Source organism: Physeter macrocephalus, chromosome 20 (genome assembly GCF_002837175.3).
Source record: "Physeter macrocephalus isolate SW-GA chromosome 20, ASM283717v5, whole genome shotgun sequence".
NCBI lineage: Eukaryota > Metazoa > Chordata > Mammalia > Artiodactyla > Physeteridae > Physeter > Physeter macrocephalus.
This window is the reverse complement of record NC_041233.1, coordinates 116,037,508-116,045,663: the sequence shown is the minus strand read 5'-3', so window position 1 is coordinate 116,045,663 and position 8,156 is coordinate 116,037,508.

The following is an 8,156-nucleotide window of genomic DNA, read 5'->3' as shown; positions in this document are numbered from 1 at the left end:
TCCTCAACAAAATACTAGCAAACAGAATCCAAGAGCACATTAAAAGGATCATACACCATGATAAAGTGGGTTTATCGCAGGAGTGCAAGGATTCTTCAATATATGCAAATCAATCAATGTGATAAACCATATTAACAAATTGAAGGAGAAAAACCATATGATCATCTCAATAGATGCAGAAAAAGCTTTTGACAAAATTCAACATCCATTTATGATAAAAGCCTTCCAGAAACTAGGCATAGAGGGAACTTAACGTCAACATAATAAAGGCCATATATGACAAAACCACAGCCAACATCGTTCTCAATGGTGAAAAACTGAAACCATTTCCACGAAGATCAGGAAAAAGACAAGGTTGCCCACTCTCACCACTATTATTCAACATAGTTTTGGAAGTTTTAGCCACAGCAATGAGAGAAGAAAAAGAAATAAAGGGAATCCAAATCGGAAAAGAAGTAAAACTGTCACCATTTGCAGGACATGATACTATCCATAGAGAATCCTAAAGATGCTACCAGAAAACCACTAGAGCTAATCAATGAATTTGGTAAAGTAGCAGGATACAAAATTAATGCACAGAAATCTCTTGCATTTCTATACTCTAACGATGAAAAATCTGAAAGAGAAATTAAGGAAACACTCCCATTTACTACTGCAACACAAAGAATAAAATACCTAGGAATAAACCTGAGTAAGGAGACAAAAGACCTGTGTGCAGAAAACTATAAGACACTGATGAAAGAAATTAAACATGATACAAACAGATGGAGAGATATACCATTTTCCTGGATTGGAAGAATCAACATTGTGAAAATGACTATACTACCCAAAGCAATGTACAGATTCAGTGCAATCCCTATCAAACTACCAGTGGCATTTTTCACAGAACTAGAACAAAAAATTTCACAATTTGTATGGAATCACAAAAAGACCATGAATAGCCAAAGCAATCTTGAGAAAGAAAAATGGAGCTGGAGGAATCAGGCTCCGTGACTTCAGACTATACTAGAAAGCTACAGTAATCAAGACAGTATGGTAGTGACACAAAAACAGAAATATAGATCAACAGAACAGAACAGAAAGCCCAGAGATAAACCCACACACATATGGTCACCTTATCTTTGGTAAAGAAGGCAAGAATATACAGTGGAGAAAAGATAGCCTCTTCAATAAGTGGTGCTGGGAAAACTGGACACCTACATGTGAAATAATGAAATTAGAACACTCCCTTACACCATACACCAAAATAAACTCAAAATGCATTAAAGACCTAAATGTAAGGTCAGACACTATAAAACTCTTAGAGGAAAACATAGGCAGAAAACTCTATGACATAAATCACAGCAAGATCCTTTTCAACCCACCTTGTAGAGAAATGGAAAAAAAAACAAAAATAAACAAATGGGACCTAATGAAATTTAAAAGCTTTTGCACAGCAAAGGAAACCATAAACAAGACGAAAAGACAACCCTCAGAATGGGAGAAAATATTTGCAAATGAAGAAAGTGACAAAGCATTAATCTCCAAAACATACAAACAGCTCATGCAGCTCAGTATCAAAAAAACAAACAACCCAACCCAACAATGGGCAGAAGACCTAAATAGACATTTCTCCAAAGAAGACATACAGATGGCCAAGAGGCACATGAAAACTTGGTCAACATCACCAATTGTTAGAGAAATGCCAATCAAAACTACAGTGAGGTATCACCTCACACCAGTTAGAATGGGCATCACCAGAAAATCTACAAACAACAAATCCTGGAGAGGGTGTGGAGAAAAGGGAACCCTCTTGCACTGTTGGTGGGAATGTAAAAAGAATAAATGCTGGAGAGGGTGTGGAGAAAAGGGAACCCTCTTGCACTGTTGGTGGGAATGTAAATTGATACAGCTACTATGGAGAATAGTATTGAGGTTCCTTAAAAAATTAAAAATAGAACTACCATACAACCTAGCAGTCCCACTACTGGGCATATACCCTGAGAAAATGATCATTTAAAAAGAGTCATGTACCACAATGTTCATTGCAGTTCTATTTACACTAGCCAGGACATGGAAGCAACCTAAGCGTCCATCAGATGACAGATGAATGGATAAAGAAGATGTGGCACATATATACAATGGAATACTACTCAGTCATAAAAAGAAACGAAACTGAATTCCTTGTAGTGAGGTGGATGGACCTAGAGACTGTCATACAGAGTGAAGTAAGTCAGAAAGAGGAAAACAAACACCATATGCTAACACATATATATGGAATCTTAAAAAAAAAATTGTTCTGAAGAACCTAGGGGCAGGGCAGCAATAAAGATGCAGACGTAGAAAATGGACTTGAGGACATGGAGAGGGAGAAGGGTAAGCTGGGATGAAGTGAGAGAGTGGCATGGACATATATACACTACCAAACGTAAAATAGATAGCTAGTGGAAAGCAGCCACATAGCACAGGGAGATCAGCTCAGTGCTTTGTGACCACCTAGAGGGGTGGGATAGGGAGGGTGGGAGGGAGATGCAAGAGGGAAGGGATATGGGGATATATGTATACGTATAGCTGATTCACTTTGTTATACAACAGCAACTAACACAACATTGTAAAGCAATTATACTCTAATAAAGATGTTAAGGGGAAAAAAAGAAATAAACTTTAGGACTTAGAGATAATCTAATCTGACTTCCTGATTTTACAGATAAATAAAATGAGGCCTACAAAGGTAAAAGAAAGAGGAGAAAAGAAAGGAAATAGCTTTTTTACAAAAAATATTACGTATTCTTTGTATGTGTTATTTCACTTAATCCTGGCACCAAGTCTACAAATTTGGTACTACTATACCCATTTTCATAGGAAGTCTATGAGGTTGAGAGATGAATTTTTTTGTGTATAAGTTCTCAAAATTCAAGAATTCACATTTGGGTTCCCTAATTCTAAATCCTATTTTCCACAGCATGAAAAAAGGTTAAGGCACATATTATGTGCAACGTACATTCATATATTTTATCTTAATTTTAAAATAAAATAATACCTGCCAATAATATAATATAAAACCTCCCCTGGCTCCCTTCTGTGCTGACTTTTGGGTAGAAATATGCAAATCAGATAGATCTAAAACATATTAAGTACCTATGCATAATTGTAATAGCAAATACTTTTTTTTATCACCCAACTTCCAGTTGCTTTGCATATATTTATTCATTTAATTAACCATCATAACAATGCTGGGAAGTCTGTCACTTGTGCCCACGTAGTCAATCACTGTATACAGCTACTACTCACTGAGAAAGAAGGGGATAAGAGATTTATCAAGAGTCAAGGGGTTTGGTTGCTCTACTAAACAATAATTAAGAAGGGTTCCCCGTTTGGCAAAGGGACTGAGATTCTGCAGAGAAAAAACAGCAAATGAAAAGCAGGGATAAGGAGCTTTACAAGCGTCAGGCATCCTCAAGAACACAGCAGAGTTCTTGGTAATATTCTCACTGAGATGTTACATTTCCCTTTCTCTCTGCAAGAATAGTGACTAATGTAGACTTATTTCTGTTCTAATTCTTGTTGAAGCTGAAGATTGGATTAATGATAATGATACAATTTCTCTGTAGCAATACCACACACTGAAGCTTTCTTCCCTGTTTGAAGAAAAGTCTTTTTAAGTATTTCAGCAGCAAATTTAAGATTATTGCCTTCACTTAGATCATTCATTTTTATCTTACTTTCTTCTTGAATTTCCTATTTCACCCAATCATTGGGAAAAAGATAACCAGTAAATCTTGGATATGGCAATGTAGCAAAGGAGTAATTAAATTGGATTTTATGATAACAAAAATTGAATTTCTGTCTATATTTCCCTTCAATATATACAAGTTAACTGCCAGTGTATTTTGCTATTTACTTGACTACTTGAAAGTTCTCAATAATTAATTTGTATAAAAATTAACAGCTTTCATAATCATCATTACTTATTATGGACTTTACCTGTACAATAACATTTATGTATACTTCATTTGACTGATAAAATTCCAGTATATGAAGCAGATCCCAAGCTACATTTAGAATGAGTACCTAAATTTGAGTGTGTAGTCAGATACTAATGATAAATCTGCATGACATGCCTTGTTCTTGTTCCTGAGATTTAATTTGATGGCACCTATAATATCTCACAATCCTTGATCACGCAGAGTAAGTTCAGCTAAGTTAAAAAAAAAAAGCACTTAAATAGGCATTCAGCTTATTAGTTCCAAATGTCAAGCTGAAGTCAAAGGCAAATAGTAGGTTTTCACCACTTAACTAGACTAAGCCACACTTTGGTATAGATCAAGTTATTGTACTTATATTCTGTTTTTACTTTGAAGAGTCCAAGAATCTGTTCAGGAGACAGAAAAATAGCAAATTCAACGATTGAAACAAAAGAGCATTATTTTTATAAACAGTTTTTTTAAGTTAAAATTGAAATGCAATAAACAGTACCTGTTTAGGTGTACAACATGACACATTTTAGTATAAGTATATGCCCATGAAACCATCACCAAAATCAAGAAAATAAACATATCTGTCACTTCCCAAATCTTCCTGTGCTTCTGATGAATTCTTACCTCCTGCCCCTCTCCACTCCACCACCACCCCTCCCTGGTCCCCGGACAACCTCTAATCTGCTGTTTGTCACTATACTTTACCTTGCATTTCCTAGGATTTTATATTAATTGAATTATAAAATGTGTACTTTTTGTGGCCTAGGTTCTTTCACTCAGGATGATTATTTTGAGATTAACTTGTTAGAGTGTATATCAGCAGTTCATTCTTTTTTATTGCTAAGAAGTAATCTGTTGTGTGGAGTTACAATCAGTTATAACTGATGGACATTTGGGTTGTATCCAGGTTTTGGTTATTACAATGAAGTTGCTATGAACATTCATGTGCAGCTCTTAGTAGGAACGTATGCTTCCTTTCTCTTGAGGAAATACTTAGGAATAGAATTGTTGGAACATATGATAACTGTATGCATCACCGTCAAGTGTTTTACAAATGTGTTGCACCATTTCACATTCCCACCAGCAATATATAAGAGTATCAACTATTTGAAAAATATCATTTCTTGAAGCAGTAGGACTGAAGACAGTCCTATAAGCTATTTTTCAGCCAGAAAATTCTCAGCTCACAGAGAATGTCACTAGGTCTTTGTCACATGGCCCCCTCCATCGACCCTCTCACCACATGTCAGCCCACCTCCCCAAGGCCAGCAATCGAATCCTTCTCAGGCTTTGAATCCCTGACTCAGGCTGGGCACCACCTCTTTTGAGTCTCACCTGATTAGGTCTGACCTACCCAGGGTAATCTCCCTTATGATTACTTCAAAGTCACCTGACTTGAAACCTGAACCACCTCTGCAAAATCCCTTCACCTATGTCATATAACACAAACTAATAATAGGAGGGAAATAAATCACATTCTTCCCTGTCCCCTCAGAATAGAGAAAATCATTGGAACTAAAAGTCCTTTGACAAGATAAATAAAATTGATAAAATTCTAATCAGATTGATCAGTTAAAAAAAAAAAAGGCAAAATAAAAAATTACAAATATCGGGAATGAGAGAGATGACATCATTGCAGAGCCTACCTATAATATAGCGTTAGAATGGTAGGGAAATATTATGAATAATAGGTCTAGCTTTTTCATCCAACCTGACAAACTCTGACTTTGATTTCTAGTATTTAGACTAACTATATTTAGTGTGATTATTAATAAGGTTAAGTTTAAATCTATCATCTTGCTATTTGCTTTCATTTTTCTATCTGTCCTTTATTCTTTCTTCCCATCTTTCCTGCCTTCTTTCAGATTAATTAAATATGTTTTATGATACCATTTTATCTCTTGTGTTTGGTTATTTCAGGGGTTGTTTTAGGATTTATAGTATACATCTATAACTTATAGTCTACCTTCATGAGATATTATACCATTTTACATTTAGCCTAAAAATCTTAGTATTTTCTCTCTTAACTTTTGTGCTATTGTTGGCATATGTTTTAATTCTGTGTGTATGGGGGTGTGTGTGTGTATCAGTATTTTTTATCCATTCACTTGTTGACAGATACTTAGGTTGTTTCTATATCTTGGCTATTATGAATAATGCTGCAGCAAACATGGAAATTAAGATATTTCTTTGATATATAGATTTCATTTCTTTTGGCTATATACCCAGGAGTGGGACTGCCAGATCATATGGTAACTCTATTTTTAATTTTATGAAGAATTTCCATACTATCTTCCATACTTGGGGTTAATTCATATTCTTAGGTATATGAGTTTACAGTTTTATGAAATTTGGAAAACTTTCAACCATTAATTCTTCGAATAGTTTTCTGCCCCACACCCTTCTCTTCTTCAGGAACTCTAACCATGTGTACTTGAAACTGTCCTACAGCTTACTGATGCTGTGTTTATTTTTTTTCACTCTACGTATTTGTTGTTTTTTTTGTTTGTTTGTTTTTTTGCGGTACGCGGGCCTCTCACTGTTGTGGCCTCTCCCGTTGCGGAGCACAGGCTCCGGAGGCGCAGGCTACGCGGCCATGGCTCACGGGCCCAGCTCCTCCGCGGCATGTGGGATCTTCCCGGACCGGGGCACGAACCCGCGTCCCCTGCATCGGCAGGCGGGCTCTCAACCACTGCGCCACCAGGGAAGTCCCTATGTATTTGTTTTGAGTAGATTCTATTGCTATGTCTTCAAGTTTACTAATCTTTTATTCTGAAAAGTTTAGTCTACCCTTAATCCTCTGCAGGGTAATTTTTATCTCATCATAACTTTTTTATAACTTCCATTTCTATACTTTTCAAATACAGTATATATGAATATACTGTGCAAATATAATATAAATACAATAACTGTTTAATATCCTCCTGCTAATTATATAATGTCTCTGTCGGTTCTCAGTCACTTTTTTTTTTTTTTTTTTTGTGGTATGCGGGCCTCCCTCTGTTGTGGCCTCTATTATATAATGTCCCTGTCGGTTCTCAGTCACTTTTTTTTTTTTTTTTTTGTGGTATGCGGGCCTCCCTCTGTTGTGGCCTCTCCCATTGCTGAGCACAGGCTCCGGACGCACAGGCTCAGCGGCCATGGCTCACGGGCCCAGCCGCTCCGCGGCATGTGGGATCCTCCCAGACCGGGGCGCGAACCTGGTTCCCCTGCATCGGCAGGCGGACGCGCAACCACTGCGCCACCAGGGAAGCCCCCCCTCAGTCACTTTTGATCAACTGATTCTTCTCATGTGTCATGCCTTCCTACATTTAACATGCCAGGTAATTTTTATGGCCAGAGATTGTGATTTTATCTTACTGGGAGCTAGACATTTTTAAAATCCTATAAATGTGCTTTATTATGGAACACAGTTACTTGGAAACAGTTTGATCCTTTCAGGTTTTGTTTTTAAGATTTTTTTTCCAGGGTAATAGAGCCATGCTTAGTCCAGGACTAAATTATTCACCCTACAGAGGCAAGGCTCTTCTGTATACTCTGCCCAATGCCCCATAAATCTTGACGTTTTCAGTTTGCTTGGTGTAGCAGTTACTATTCCAGCCCCTTCCGTTCTTTTCATGACACTTCCCCCAGACTCCAAAAGTTTGCTCACATGTAGGCACACTCTGATCAGTATTCTGTTGAATACTCAAGGGAGAACTACCCAGGTTTCCAGAGTTCTTTATCTGCTCAGTTCTGTTCTCCCTGGTAAATATTCTGTTTCAAAACTCTAGGTACCTTGGTTTCCATGGTCTCTTAACTTGGTCTCCTCAACTTAGGGGCTCCACAGTGTTCTGCCTGGGTTTCCCCTCCTTGCACTGCAGATGGAAACTCAATCATGGCAATACACTGAGTTAATTGTTTGTTTCCTGTCTCTCAGAAATCACTGTCTCTTGTCTGATGTCCAGTGTCTTGCAAAGCATTTTTTCGTACATTTCGCCCATGTAATGGTTGTTTTAGGCAGGAGGGGAAATTAGTCCATGTTATTGCATCTTGACAAGAAGTGGAAATCACGAGATTTATTAGTGTTATTTTTTTTTTTTTTTTTTTGTGGTATGCGGGCCTCCCTCTGCCGTGGCCTCTCCCGTCGCGGAGCACAGGCTCCGGACGCGCAGGCGCAGCGGCCACGGCTCACGGGCCCAGCCGCTCCGCGGCACGTGG